At 47.7% G+C, this 16229-nt stretch overlaps 1 pseudogene; it reads right to left on the bottom strand.

Moving 5' to 3' along the window:
- Positions 1-16229, bottom strand: part of LOC136115874 (dynein axonemal heavy chain 9-like) — a 103433-nt pseudogene that overhangs the window by 15214 nt on the left and 71990 nt on the right.

The raw sequence follows: 16229 nt of genomic DNA, 5'->3' as shown, positions 1-16229 counted from the left end.
GACCTGAACTCCCCCAGCCTGTCTCACCTTCAGCTGCCGTCGAACACGCTCTATAAAAAACTTCCAGCAAGTCTCCCTGGAGTCCACCAGCCCTCGGCCTTTGACTTCATTCCTCACGCTGTTGATTATGTTTTCTACTTCATCATCGGGGAAGAGATCAGGGATTTCACCTGAGAAGAAGGCAGGTTTGGGTTTACTGGTCTGGATTTTGTTGCAGTCGCAGAGCAAAGTGAAGCAGGTGCCTCCCTCTTCAGGGCCTTGGGGAAAACCCTTCCTTGAGAAAAATCGTTGTGCCAGGCGCCCATAGGCCCCAGCAGCAGCAAAGTGGCACAGAACATCATTCTGCTAAAAAATAAGCCCTTGTGAGAGCAACATTTCTCATAAAAGTATGAGCTAAACAAACACAGAATAAAGCCAAAGTACAGAAAGTCCATTTTTGTCAGATCGACAGTGCTGATTAGATTACAAAAAAAAATCGCAAATACCTAATATGCTATACACAATAATGAAATAATTTCAGTTTTGCAAATCAATTCGTTACCTGTACCGTTCCTGCAGCTGTTCAATGCCATTGCCAGTGCTGGTAAAATAACTCCCACATCACCAAAACATTTTAAAAGTCAGAAATCTTTTAAAAACTTTTTAAAGTTAATAGTTATGCAACTGATTGCCAAAAACATAACCAGCCAATTTTTCTTTTTTTTCTGGTTACTTAATTTATCACCTATTCACTTCCCTTCTGGCTTCTGATTTGATTGAAATCATTATTATTGAGTGAGATACTGTCAATATGAGCACTAATTACTTAGGAAAATACACTAATCAGATATCTGCTTGTTTATAAGAGAGTCTAAAATATATATTCTGTTCTAGCTCCTTAGGTGATGGAAAGAAGTGAAACAAGTAAGAAAAACAAGCCTGCAGAGAGCGGGAAGCAGCCAGAGCCCTCAGGCAGCACCCGCTGGGTGGCACTAGGTCACGTTTTGGGAGGTCATAGAACCATAGAACGTCCTGACATGGACAGGACCCCCAAGGATCATGGAGTCCAACTCCTGTCCCTGCAATGACAACCCCACAGTTCACACCGTGTGTCTGAGGACATTGCCCAGTCTCTCCTTGAACACTGTCAGGCTGGGGCCGTGACATCGCCCTGGGAGCCTGTTCAGTGTCCAGCACCTCTGGGTGAAGAACCTTTTCCTCATGTCCCACTGACCCTCCCCGGCACATCTTCTGCCATTCCCTGGGTTCTGTCACTGTCACAGAGAAGAGCTCAGCCCTGCCCCTCCTGCTCCTGCTGAGGAACCTGCAGCCCCATGAGCTCTGCCCTCAGTCTGCTCTGCTCCAGCTGAACAAACCCAGGGACTTCAGCCGCTCCTCATATGGCTTCCCCTCCAAACCTTCACCAGCTTCATGTCCCTCTGGACACCCTCCAGTAGCTTTATCTCCTTTTCTCCTGTGTCCCCAGCCCTGCACACAGTGAATGCTGCAGGTGAGGCCGCCCCAGCACAGAGCAGAGCGGGACAATCCCCTCCCTGCCCGGCTGGCCGTGCCATGCTGGATGCACCAGGACACGGGGCCCTCTTGGCTCCAGGGACACTGTTGGTTCATGTTCAACTTGCCACTGACCAGAACCCCCAGAGCTCTCCATGGAGCTGCTCTCCAGCATCTCGTCCCCCAGTCTGTCTGTACAGCCAGGGTTGCTGTGTCCCAGGTGCAAAATCTGGCACTTGCCCTTGTTACACTTGTCATGGTCCCTCCCATGGTCCCTTCCTCAGTCCTCAGTCCAGCCACAATTCTGAGCTGCCTCCCCAGACCCTGAGTGAGGACTTCTGATCTGTCCCCTCTTCCCCACATAGCAGCTACAGGAAAATGTGACACCTTTCTGAACCACCGCAAAATGACCTGGACATCCCAAACCAGGCTGCTTGGCCTGCCCCTTGCTGCAGGACACTGCAGAGCTTCACTTCATGTCATGAGATATTTGTGCCATCTACACAGGTGACAGGAGCTACTCACCAGCCTCCACAACAACCCCTGTCTTTACTCCTGATTACAAATTTATCACAGGCAGAGATTGTTTGCTGCTCAAACCATCTGGCCAATTTACAGCCACATATGTCAACTCTGGAGTTTCGCACAAACTATCGCTTCCCTGTGCTTTCAACTCTCCAGTCCTCACCATGCACAGAGGTCACCCGAACCAGCTGGAGTCTTCCCACTCCTGACTCATAAATAAGGAAAAAAGCATCATGCAGTTGGTAGCAGTGATTTTCCAGGGACTCTGGGGAATATGCCCAGGCTGGGTTACCCCCTGCGGTCACGGTGACACAGCCGCACGCTCCCATGTGCGCTGTAGCTGCAGTGCGCCCTGCATGGGGAGTGCTCCACCACACATACTCATGCCATGTTCTGCAGCGAAACAGAGCATCTGTGTGTAGGCTGGCTATTCTGCAATTGTTTGGGCAAGCAACAACTCAAAAACTTTAATGGAAAAACAAAGAGGAAAAGGACTGCAATGGGACAAGCAGCTAGGTGACGCACACAGACACGGTCATTTGGTGGCTTTGTACCATCCACCAACTTGCAGTCAAATATTCCAGCCAGGAAAAACCTTATTAGGTAACTAGAGTGTGGATGCATGAGATCCACAGGTCAAACTCTTCATCTGTTGATACATTCCTTGGGCTCTGTCCTCAGCTGCAATGTCACAACAGACACGTCTCTTAACTGTAGAGAGCATACCATGAAGTATGGAAAAACTAGGTACACAACATCAGAGAAAGAAAAACTATCAGATGATGGAGTACATCCTCACAAAGGAGACCTTATCATGGCTTTTAGTCCAGAACTTAACCCACATATCTTCTAGCTCACTTCATATATTGCCCTTCTGTATATTCTAAAACCACAGATGCTACCATGAGCACAACCACACTGAGAAGGGGGAAAGGGGAAATCAAGCAATGACAGAGGTACCTGATGCTAAGAAGTCACTCACCAGCACCAAGAACTGCTCATCTGCCACTTGAGCGTCGGTCATCAGGAACCCGATGCCTATGTTCTTCACACCGGCTTTCAGGTACAGGTTTGCCAGGTCTGCCTGGACGTTGAAAAGCAAGAGGACTTAGGGGGTGCACCTCCATTCTGCAAAACTCAGGTAGGTACCACATCTACAAGCAGGATATTTCAGAATCTTCCCATTAACCAAGAATAAAGCAATGGCAATTAATTAGCGTGAAACTGCACTTTGGCCGCTCTCCATCTTCATGGCTGAGTCTGCCAGGTTATATGGGGGAGTCTATCGCTGTCATCATTGTAAGACTTTACCCAGTAAGACTTGACGTTACGGCCAGGTCTGTGTAACACAAAAAAAAAGAGAAAGAAGCCCTGGCCAGCACCGCTACACACAGGGAAATGCTTGTAGCTGGAACACCTGGAGGTCAATGGATGTGGCTAAAGACATCAGTGCAGTCCCTGGTTGTGGAGGCTGCCCTGGGAGTTCAGAAAGGCTTACTGTGGGCACAATAAGTCACTATACGGGGACATTAAAGCACCACAGGGACTGGGAGGGACAGCAGCCACTGAAAATGTTGGACCTTGGTGTCCCCATGCTGTAGATTTCTCTGATTTCACAACTATACCTGAATTTTCTTTTTTTTTTCTGAGGTGCTGCAACACATTTCTTTCTGCTTGTGAAGAAAGGAGAAGGACACCTTGTGCAAACAGGGATGTTTTCAGTTTTATTCCTTTCCAGAGTCTGAGCAGGGACTCGCCCTTCAGTGTCCCACTCAGTGCAGTGATGCTGACAGAGAAACTGCTCATATGGAAAAGCTGTTTCACCTCAAAGGGGACAGTGTCCTGATGAAGGACACAGTGTCCTCCTGATGAAGGACACCAACTTCTTGAAATCCAAGTTGTTCATGAGACGGGAAAAACGCCATCATCCCGCTCAAACTCCATCATTTCCTTCCTGCCCCTCCAAGCAGGATACAAGGCATGCGGGAGACACTGAAGGAATTTACTGGCCTGTGTTCCAGAAACTTTCTTAGAAATTCAGCAAATACACACGCTCCCTCAAAAAGAATCATTTGTTACTTCCATCACTGGAAATTTGAATTAGATCAATTATAACAGCACGAGGGGCCAATGCCAGACAGGGTAATCTGTCACCATCCTGCTCTTCCATATCTAAGAAAAAAAGATGACTCCATATTTCATAAACTCTTTGAAAATGAATAGAGAGTGAAGGGAACATCAAATTATCTTCCACCTCCACAGACAGAAGTAAAGACATGCTTTGAAAACAAGTTTATTAATGCTGGTTTCAAGCTATATTCCTAGATGGGAGCACAGGTTTTCTCAATGAATAGGCAGGTAGGAGCTAGAAAATTGTACGAGTGGGGCTGAAGAACACAGAGGAAAGTTGAAAATACCCAATGGATGGAGGATCAGGCTTGTGTGACGTGACAAAAACATGACAAAAACAACCTGTACACAACTACAGGTCATCAGGCCCTGCCTCTGATGGGGAAGGAAGGCAAGGGTTCACTGGCCATCGCATCTCCCGAGCAGAATGGCGTGAAGTTACTGAGGTTGTGATTTTTACAACATTTCTGATGAGAATCCTTTTGCCAGCAGCTAAAATACTTGAAAATCATTTCAACGATATTTTACAATGTTGATTTGTAACTTCTGTGCTCACTAGCCTGCGCATAGATATAAGCACAGGCACCTGTTCTCTATAGTGAACCATCCACCATCCCCTCAGTCCCTCCCTCATACAAAATCCTGGTGGAAGGACTGGATACGACTTTGGAACTCTCCTCCTGCTCTCTCCTGCTCCTTTTCCGCCTCCAAATCACTCCACAACAGGCACCTCACAGATGAGCTAATTACCACATCTTGGTTTAATTAGAAATAATAGTCAAATACGGTTTCTTGAACAAGCATTAACTGAATGTCCACACCAGGGGTTTATCATCGGAGCCCAGCGCTGACTCTGAGCCTTGGGCTGGGATGTTGTTGGGTCTGGCCAGCTCAGAGGGCTGGCAGGGGACATCAGGCCTGTCTGCACCCCACAGATGTGTTGGGAAGCACTGCTCCTCTCTGCAGTCCCATATAGTCTCTGGAGCTTTTTACTGTCTTCACAATGGCGTCATTCAACACGCAACAAGACAGAATCACAGGATCCCAGCCTGGTGGGGGCTGAAGGGCCCTCTGCAGATCCCCAGTCCAAGCCCTGCTCACGCAGGGTCACAGAGCAGATCACACAGGTGGGTCCAGGCGGGTTTCAATGTCTCAGAGAAGGAGACTCCACACCCGCTCTGGGCAGCCTGGGCCAGGCTCTGGCACCTCCCAGCAAACAAGTTTCTGCTCATGTTCAGATGGAGCCTCCTGTGTTTCAGTCTGTGCCCGTTGCCCCTCACCCTGGCGCTGGGCACCACTGAACAGAGTCTGGTCCATCCTCTGACACCCACCCTGAGATATTGATCCATTGATCAGATCCCTCTCAGCTTCTCCAGCTCAACAGCCCCAACTCTCACTGAGTCTTTCCTCATCAGAAAGATGCTCCAGACCCCTCAGCATCTTTGTCTCCCTCTGGTAATTCCTTGTCCTTCTTAAATTGGGGATCCCAAAGTTTTCAGGGCAAGTTCTGCTTTTTATTCCCTTCCGCTCCACCTCAGCCCCAGGAGTCACCCACCTTCAGGTCAGGGATCCCGTACCCTTTCCTCAGCGTGATCTGGAAAAGCTCCAGGGAGCTGATGAAGGCCGCCAGCCTGGTCAGGCTCTGCTTCCCGCTTCCACCCACGCCGACCAGGAGAGCGTTCCCTCGGGGGGACTCCAGGATCCGGTTGATGCGGCAACTAAATTGAAGCATATAAAATCTGTCATTAATAAGAGTATTTTTCTTATTCTCTGCCCACTGCTTTTCAATATATATTTTAATCACTAGGAAACCGTAGTCTGAATGGGATGAAAAATGTCAATCTAAGAGACATGTCAGCAATCAATCCCCATCTCTGCTGAGGCCCAAACAAAGGACGTAGCTGATTAAAAAAATAGTTTGGTGGCGATTCAAACTGTGTCCAATATTTTTCCACCTGCCAAGTCCTGCTGGATAGAAATATTTTAAGGTGAAGGCCTGGATGTCTTTGCAGGGAGGACAAGGGAAAAAACACATTACATGGACATGCAAATAGTGAGAACAGAATTCATGGCTCTGGTGCACCTCTCCAGTGAAGGTTCCTCTTCACAAAGCATTTTGGGTTCATGTTCAGGTGAAGGGTCCTGCTATGCATTAAAGCATATTCATATACATCTGGAATAGCATAATACCTGTCTGGAAAATACAGTCCAACATTATTTATCCAAGCCACCATTAAGAGTGAGATTTTGTCACACTTAAAATGAACTTGCTATTGTTTTTCAGGTCTGTTCACTTGTCCTTGAGAGTTGCACAGTGAGCTCTGCCCCCAGTCTATTCTCTTTAAGCAATTGCTGACATCCCCACGTTAAAATCCCAAGTGAGGGAGGTTTAGAGGATCCTACCTGTGAAAACCTCACTGTCAGGTGTCTGAAATGCAAGCACCATTCCCCTCTTGACATCACTGCCTTTATTCAACTCACTTAACTGAGTATTTTCCTAGACTAATCTAATTAATTTTTCAAATAAGACTGCAAGAAATACTGTACTGCTTTATTACAACTCAAGCGTCTTATGATCTATGTGCAGACTCCCACAGATTGTGAAATTAAACCCAGAATAGCAATCCAGCTTGTGTGGAGAGCTGGAATGTTCCTGCTTTTCATTCTCTAGCTGGCTGTCCCCAAAAGCAAGGGCACGGGGTGTGCGTTGGGAACGGGCACCATGAGCCCCGGGTCAGGAGGTGACTGACCCATATCCCCCACCTCCCCACATACATTAACTCCCTTACTTTTTTTTCCCAACAGAAACTTCACAACAAATTCAAGATGTCATCCATAAGCTGTTGGAGATGGAATAATTTGTGTGTTTCAGCAAAACGCAATTTCCAAATGCGCTGAATCGAAATCACTCAGCTCCAGTGAAAATCATGCTGAATACTCAAACCTCGCCTTCCCGATTACTCACAATATTAACTGGAGGGATACTGACAGGTTTTGTTGAAAATCCCAATTTATGTAAAGTGCAAAAGAAGCACAAGATTAAAATTACTGTCACCTTTCTGCAAGCAGAAACACCAATGGACATCAGGTTGCATATGACTCATTAATACAAAGAAGTAAATGCCCAAACTATAAGGGAAGCCATGCCCCAGCACAGCCAGCACGCTGCACCGCAAAAGGAACAGATTGCTGAGCTCTTAGAACAGAACTGGTTAAACAGCTAGTTAAAAGGAGTAGAAATTTATATATATATATGTATTTTTTTAATTTGCATGAGAGTAACTGCATTAGGTTACCAGGTCCAGCAAACCTGAAATCACCCACACAAGCGTGCAGCAGGACAGCGGCTTCCTTCTAGCTTAGTCACAAACCTGCTCTTCATGATACAATGTTTCCAGGCAAAATCAGTTAAAACTATGATTTACAGGGGAGGTTCATCTTCAGAAATTATCTGAGGCCAGGTCTGCATTTCAGCCCCCAAAAATCAGACCACACCTGGAATATTGTGTCCAGTTGTGGCCCCTCAGCTCCAGAAGGACAGGGAACTGCTGCAGAGAGTCCAGCGCAGCCACCAAGATGCTGGAGGGAGTGGAGCATCTGCCGTGTGAGGAAAGGCTGAGGGAGCTGGGGCTCTGGAGCTGGAGAAGAGGAGACTGAGGGGGGACCTCATTCATGTTTACAGAGATCTAAAGGGGAAGTGTCAGGAGGATGGAGCCAGGCTCTTCTCGGTGACAACCAATGACAGGACAAGAGGCAATGGGTGCAAACTGGAACACAGGAGGTTCCACTTAAATTGGAGAAGAAACTTCTTCATGGTGAGGGTGTCAGAGCCTGGCCCAGGCTGCCCAGGGAGGTTGTGGAGTCTCCTTCTCTGCAGACATTCAAACCCGCCTGGACACCTTCCTGTGGAACCTCAGCTGGGTGTTCCTGCTCCATGGGGGATTGCACTGGAGGAGCTTTCCAGGTCCCTTCAACCCCTGACATTCTGGGATTCTGTGATTCTGTGGAATTCCCAACAAGCATTTAAATCATGTATAAGAGCTGGAGGTACGTGTCACGATCCATACCACAGGCATGTAAATAGCTTCATAATGATCAACGGAGGCTCGCTATTTTCATATAGTCCCACGTGTCCAGTTTCCACAGGGAATCCAGCTGGACCTCCAGGCATCGGAATGCAAGCAGGCTTTCCAAAGGATCCAGGCAATTTAAGTGCCTCAGTCCATTCAAACTAGTAGCCTGAATTCACGTAATCTCACATTATATACATTTGAAAATCCCACTGAGAATTGTGTAAACGTGCCTCTAACCCAGTTGTGAAAGCATTTAGGGACATCCTGGTGTAACTAGTTCTGTGGCTGGCTGTCAAGTGAAGACAAAAAGCACTTGATCAATGTCATGTACAATAAACGCCTGTGCCGTATGCAGAGCATCAAGGGCCAAAGATGTAACAGCAACCAGACTTCAAACGACCAGCAGCATGCTGACCCTCCATCCGACAGCCCCGCATCCTCACAGTGTCAAAAGATCCCCCCAGCAGCAGCTGGAGAAGCAGGGCAGTATTTGTGCAGGACACACCACGTGGGCAGATGAAGCTTCTGCACACCTCCAGCTCCTTCTGCTCTAATAATGGATACCGACATCCTCCAGAAACCTCCATGGAAACAATCTGCATGGATAAAAGCTACAATGAGAGCATAAAGACAGAAAACTCCCTTACACGTGGCACATGGCGTCCTCAAACAGCACCAGGCTCATGGCAGCGTTGACTTCGTTGTAGCTGTCCAAGGCTTCCACAAGGATCTTGTTCAGCTCCTCCCAGGTCGGAACTGGCCTGTAGCTGGGTTCTCCAACGCCTTTAGCGAAATGGCAATAAATGTTCATTCGCTTGGTCTGCTCTAAAGTTTCCTCAATGTCCTGTCAAATTTAAAAATCATTTTTAAAAAAGGTATATAAGAAGTAAAGGAGAAAACACTGCAGCTCTATGTCATCTTTCCAAGTGAAGCACAGTGTTCCAAAAAATGTCCATATAGCTGCACCTGTGTGTTGAAAAAGGGGAAAGAGCGACAAAAGGGAAGGAAAGGGAAAGGATAAAGCCCCAATACTTGCTCTGGACCTTTTGTAAATCACAAGAACTCATCACCTTAAGAAAATGTGAGCACAAGAAAAGCCCCACAGCAACAGCTACAGCATGACACTGTTGCATGGACAATGATTAACAGCCAGAGGAAAAAGCACTGTCTGCGTTACTGTGATATTTGCAGGACTCCAATGGCAACACTGCCGGGTGATGACAGGACTGAAGCAAAGCAGGTCTAGAGCTTCCATTAGGAAGATATTTTGGAAAAAAAGGAAAGCACTAGGGATTTGTGCCTGCATCTCACTTTACTCCCACCAAGACTGGGGATCTGACTCTTTTGCTTTTGCCACAAGACTCAAGACATTTAAATAAAATAATTTAATTAATTCACAGAGCCGAAATCTCCTCTCCCCGGTGCCCTTAGGGAGAGCATCGTTCACCCAAATACCAACATTGGCAGCCCAGGAAGCAGTTGACAGAGATTTTGCTCCTGGTGTCCCACCAAGAGCATCACACTCCCTGCAAGTGAGAGACTGGCAGACCTTGGGTCAAACTTCTCTTGCCCAAGGAACCTTTTTCCTGTAAGCACGTACGTTATTATCAGAGTTATGAACCTCAACACTTACGTCATATAATTTCTTCACCGTCTCCAGCTGGATTTTATCAAAGGTACCATAATCCTTTTCTTCAACCATCTTATCCCGGTAGACTCGGTTTGACTCGTGCAGGTAGAGTTTCACCAGGTCTTGGGGGTGCTGCAGACATTCCGGGGTAGAGAACAGAAGGCCCTGTGGGGTGCAGAGACCAGCAGTAAACCCCACCTTGACCTGAAGGGCCTGATGTCTCCCCAGCATCCAGGCTGAATGGGGCTGAATCACTCAAAATGCAGAGTTACTGTAACAACCTGCAAATAAACTTCTGAAGAAGCCCCTGGAGAACGTGCCCTTCGTTACCTCCAATTTCCCAAAGCAATTGTATATATTACACCAATTTTAACAGCCAAAGTGCATCCCCAGCGCAGCCTGATCTCCAAGAGTGCGTAGGGTCAGACACCAGCCCGACGGGCGGGTTTCTGCATCCCAACACCACAGCACGGCTGCTTTGTCAAGAAGAAGATAGTTTGGACATCTTAGCGGTGATGATTTTTTTCTAAAATCAATTAATTTTAATTAGGTGCATTCTGGCTGCAGGAAATATTAGTTTCTGTCTGCTTATCACAGCATGTTTACCATGAACTCTATTAAAATGCATAAAAGAATTATATTTCAAAGAGGTGTCACCTATTACTAAGCCTATTAACAGCACCCAGGGTTTTCAATGGCATGTGTTAAACAGACAGTTTTTATTCCTAACATCTAATTATTTACACACAAAACATAGAATGTATTAAAAGCAATGTAAAGCAGGCCATCTCAGCTCGATGGATCATGGCTCAAATCATTTGGGTTTCACATTTGTCATTACAGCTGTCAAGCTGTTATTTTATTTATTTCAGAGAAAAGATAGTGAGAAGAGCTGATGACTCAAAGAGAATAAGGTGAAACCCATCAGGTCCTAAAAAAAAGTCACTCTAAAGACACTCCAAGCCACAAAAGTTGTGTTCTTGATGCAAGCAAATGTAAGGCTCAGAGGGAAGAAAATCCACGTTTCACAAATCTGTAAGCAGTTTATTAACTTAACACCTGAACATCTCCCCTTCCTTCACTTTACAGACCCGACTCTCCCGACTCCTCTCAGCAGAGCTACCAGGCTCTGCCACGGCAACCAGCTGCGTCCCCAGAGAGCGACGGGGACGCTCTAGATATGGAAGAAATTGCTGCCCCTGAGGGTGGTGAGAGCCTGGCCCAGCTTGGCCAGAGAGGTGGTGGATGAACCATCCCTGGAGACCAGGCAAGAAAAATAAATAACTTTTTCTTTGCAGTCTAAATAACATTCAAAATTATACTAACTAGTGCAGCATAGCGACCCCTTTCTAGCTGTCCTGCACTGCTGGATGAAGCACCTGCTCTCCTTTCTCCTGACGTTCTTCTTGGGGAGCCTGGAGCTGCCTCAGCAGCGGTGACATGAAAACAATGACAAACACAACAACAGCGTGTGGGCCACAAACTCAAGAGTCCTATTTAAAGTGCCAATTTTTAAATCTGCTCTGATATCAGGGAGGGTTGACGAGAGGCTCCAGTCACCCCCTTGGCACTGCATAGAATCACAGAATCATTTCAGCTGGAAGAGACCCTCACGAGCATCGAGTCCAACCATACCCTAATTCTAGCATGAAACCATGTCCCTAAGCACCTTGTTTAAACACCTTTCAAACCCCTCCGGGGATGATGACTCCACCACTGCCCTGGGCAGCCTGTTCCATAGCACCGTGGTTGCCATGTGCGATAGAGCAGCTGCTGGCACCTGGATCTCTGTTAGGAAGAAAAATAGCAGAGATGGGAAGAGAGAAGGAGGGGGAAGCTGTGAAACCAGACTGGCTCAGGTAACCACACGCCAGCCAAACCCAAGGTAAAGCTGTGCCAAACAACCGTGCCAGACCAAGGCACAAAACAAACTCTTGCTGACCCTGCGCCCATCTCGCCGCCGTCATTCCCAACTCAGCCACAATGTCAGCACGTAACACACAAGGTGCATTTCGGTGCTTCAAGCCTGAAGTTTGCAGGGCTCTTTAGTGAGCTCAACCAAGGGTGAACATGAAAATCCCTCCCCATGCAAAGGAGTGAGGAGTTCACTGGCAGCGGAGCCGACGTGGAGCAGCAGGACACGCCGGAGCCCCCGCTGCTGTCTGGCTGTCAGGAGGAGAGAGCCTGCTCTTCCCCAGCTGCCACAGATCTTAATGTGACATGCTGCTTCAAAATCTTGTTAGAAATAGGAATAAAAAGCAAAATACAACCCTGCTGGGTCTATGATTATTATTTTACAGAGATGACAGATATAATTTAGAGCATAATACCATGGTAACCCTTTCAGATGGAAAGAAAGACAGCAGCAGGGCTTTCTCTGGTGGGAGCCAGCGGGGAATGTATTTTTAAAAAGCATAATCCACAACTCTGTCACTGCAGAGACCTGTCTGCTTTAATCAAGGGTAAATTGCTTGGAGCGTACCAATCAATTTAACTCTGCAGTGCATGGTGGGACCCAGAGGCACGAAAAGGTGCTGTAGAAGTGCAAGACAAAGTAGTGTCGGACTTGAACCACAGACGGGACCCACTACAGAGCGAAAGTAACAGATAATACCTTCTGACGAGCCCAAAGGATTACAAAGGACTGAAGGGTGACCTTGCCCCTGCAGCAGTAACATCAGTAACAGTAAATTATATACTCACAACAACCAGGAGCCAGGCTGCCGTTCCTGCAGACCTTGCCTAACCCTGCTCCAGCCCCTTCTTGCCTGTCATCCCTGACTGTGGTTTCCAGCCCCTCCTCATATTTCCAGTGAAACGTGACAGCAAATTAAAGTTAGATTATTACAAATTATTACGGTACTTGCTGAGCCTTCTGTAGTCATTTAAAACCAGCCACGAGCCCAGGGGGCTGAAGATGGTCATAGATTTTGAGGTTCCTTGTTATTCTTTTTAAAAATCAGGAAGCAGCATCCTTCAGCCCAGACCCTGGTGTGTTCCCAGGTCAGCAGTGACCCGAATGTGTTTGTGTACTCAGCAGAGGAACCATGCCCAGTGATGGCTTCCCCTCTTCATCCCCCTTCTTCACCCACAGCCCTTCTGCCAGTCGCCACCTCCCTGGAGACTCATGTTCCCCTTTGGGAGCCAAACCCCCCCACAACACACACATTACCCTGGTGTCACACAGGACAGACCAGCTTATCTCTACTTGAGGGCCTGAACCAAAGTTTCACCCTTGGCCAGCTGACGCCAGACAAGCAGCAGCACTGAGTACAATGCTGAGGCATTTAATGCTGTCCAGCTGAAGGTGAAGTCCAGAGACAAAATCAAATTAGAACAGTGGATGAAAATCATTGTTCTGCAAGGATACATGGAATTTCTCACAGCCTTCCCAAGTCAACACAACTAGATGGTTTGGTAGGGGTCTGGAGCATCTTTCTGATGAGGAAAGACTCAGTGAGAGTTGGGGCTGTTGAGCTGGAGAAGAGAAGCTGAGAGGGATCTGATCAATGGATCAATATCTCAGGGTGGCTGTCAGAGGATGGACCAGACTCTGTTCAGTGGTGCCCAGCACCAGGGTGAGGGGCAACGGGCACAGACTGAAACACAGGAGGCTCCATCTGAACATGAGCAGAAACTTGTTTGCTGGGAGGTGCCAGAGCCTGGCCCAGGCTGCCCAGAGCGGGTGTGGAGTCTCCTTCTGTGAGACATTGAAACCCGCCTGGACCCACCTGTGTGATCTGCTCTGTGACCCTGCGTGAGCAGGGCTTGGACTGGGGGATCTCCAGAGGTCCCTCCAACTCAACCAGGCTGGGATTATGTGGGATTCTGTAATGCTGAGGCATTTAGTGTTTTCCAGCTGAAGGTGATGTCCAGAGACAAAAATCAAATGAGAACAGTGGATGAAAATCATTGTTCTGTAGGGATACGTGGAATTTCCCACAGCCTTCCCAAGTCAACACAACTAGATGGTTCATCTCAGGAGAAACCTATTGTACAGCCAGGGCAGCCTGGAAAACAACACGGCTCAAGCAGTTCAGACAGGAACCCACACAACAGAAGAAGACACCTGTGTCCTTGAACAGCCGCTGGAACCCAGGCTGGATATCCTGACATGTTTCAAAAAGCATTAGAGACCCACACTTGGGCAACAGAGTGAAACCACACCTGTGTCCCTGATGGGGCGCTGGACACCCTTCTGGCCTCCACAGCCTCGGATGAACCTGGATATCCTCACCTACCTGAATCTGAGCACCTTGAACTGGAGCCTAATCCCACCTTAGATCTGCAAAGTGCTGACGTCTGACAAGAGGACAGTCACCTTGGACTCCTTTCACCTCCAGTGAATGAGGTGCTTCAGAAACACAGTTCCTCTGAGCTCTTCTCCGTGTTTGTCCATGAGGAAGAGCTGATGCACTACAGACAGAAATGCCCATTTTTCTCTGCTGGGGGAGAGGACGCGACTCGCCAGGCAAAAGGGAATCCCACTGAAGATACTCAGACCCCCAGAGACGATCATTCCAATCAGTCAGGACAAACATGAACAGTGCTTGACAAAGTCAATCCACTGCTGCCTGCCGAGCCTCCTACCCCTGGGTGTATAGGTTGCTCTTTTCCCTTTGGTTTCACCAATACCTGACAAATCTCTCTGGTATTTTGCCATCATTTGTAGTGAACACCTGGAGTCACCTTCAGCTGAACCCTCGCTCCAAGCAACGCAGACATCAGCCTGACCAGCTGGAGCCAGGTGGCAATGGGTCTTGGGTGCAGAAGGGAAAACATGAGAGCAGTAAGGGCCTGTACCTGTTGAAAGGAATTATTGCTGACTTGATTTGGGGCCGTCTTCCTTGTTCTGTGCAACACTCACATGCGTACAGTGTCCAAATTCATTAGCTGCAGCAATTAAGATACAAGTTCTTGGAGTGTTTTGTAATGAGGTAATTAGCACAGGACTCCTTGTCATAAGAGCTGTCAGGCAGTTTTGACAAAGGGAATCAAGCTGGGCTTCTAAGGTTGGTAGGTGCAGTATTAATATATAATATATTATGTATATAACAGAATGTATATAATAGTGAGATAACAACAGAGCCACTGGACAGGCTGCAAATGGAGCCATTTTAAGGACCTGTGCAGAGCCAGCAGTATCACAGCACAGCGGCAGCAAGTCCAGGGGCTGACCCCTCCACAGCTGCAATTTCTACGTGCTTTGTGCCTTTAACAGTTGTCATTGGCTGCTTGTATAACTACAGAACAGTCGGTAAAACAACAATCTCCAAATGCCCTTCACACACACAGCTATTGTGCAGGCGGTGTTTGATTGCTTGTCTGGGATTAAAAGGAATTTGAAAAAGGCAACATGCACCGAGCTACATCCACCCGTTCTCCATCTGCCCACAAGCTAAGGAAACTCACATGTCCCTAACCAGGAAAAGGGGGTTGTTTATTCCTTTATCTTTTTTTTTTTTTTCCCAGTTAGCATCATATCAAGGGTCATGGGCCATGGTAGACTGGAAGGTGGGTGGAGAACTGGCTGGCCCAGCAGGCTCCGAGGTCTCACTGGAGCTCCAGTGTTCCGCAGGGGCTGGTACCGGGGCAGTGGGTGTCTCCATGCGGGAGCCAGCAGTGCTCTCCCAGCAGGGCTGCAGCTGGCACTGACCACGCAGAACGCAAAGGGAAGGACCTTGACAGGCAGACAAAAGCTGTGTGAGGTTCAATCCACTTTTGGGGCCCCCAGGACAAGAAAGACATTGACATACTGGAACGAGTTCAACGGAGGCCACCAAGGTCATAAAATGGTGGAGGACGGGACATGCAAGGAAAGGCTGAGAGAAATCGGTTTGTTCAGCTCGGGGAAAAGGTGAAGGGGAATTTTAATTCTGTTTCTATCCCTGGAGACATCCCAGGCCAGGCTGGATGGGGCTCTGAGCAACCTGAGCTGGTGAAGATGTCCCTGCTCATGGTAGGGGTGGCACTGGGGGAGCTGGGAAGGTCCCTCCAACCCAAACTGTTCTGTGATTCTTTGACTCTGTCTACAACTACCTAATAGGGAGTTATAGAGAAGACTGAGCCAATTTTTTTTGGAGGTGTATAGCAAAAGGACAAGAGGTAACAAACTGCAGGAAGGGAAATTCCAACTGAAATAAAAATATATCAGCTTCACCGTGGAGTGGGTTTAGTGGTGTGACAAGGGTCGGAGAGGTTATGGGAACTCCAGTCATGGAAACATTCAAAACTTGGCTGATCAGCCTGACCTGACTTTGAAGCTAGCACTGCACAAGAAGGGTTTGGACAAGAGAGTGTGAGCTAAATTATGAGTTTATGAAGATTGAATGAAAGTAACACATGGAAATGCATTCCCGGAGTCCAGAGCTTCTTTCACA

The sequence above is a fragment of the Patagioenas fasciata genome, unplaced genomic scaffold (assembly GCF_037038585.1).
Source record: "Patagioenas fasciata isolate bPatFas1 unplaced genomic scaffold, bPatFas1.hap1 Unplaced_6, whole genome shotgun sequence".
In the NCBI taxonomy this organism is placed as follows: Eukaryota; Metazoa; Chordata; class Aves; order Columbiformes; family Columbidae; genus Patagioenas; species Patagioenas fasciata.
The sequence above is the reverse complement of the archived record's forward strand: the minus strand, read 5'-3'. Positions and strand labels throughout refer to the sequence as shown.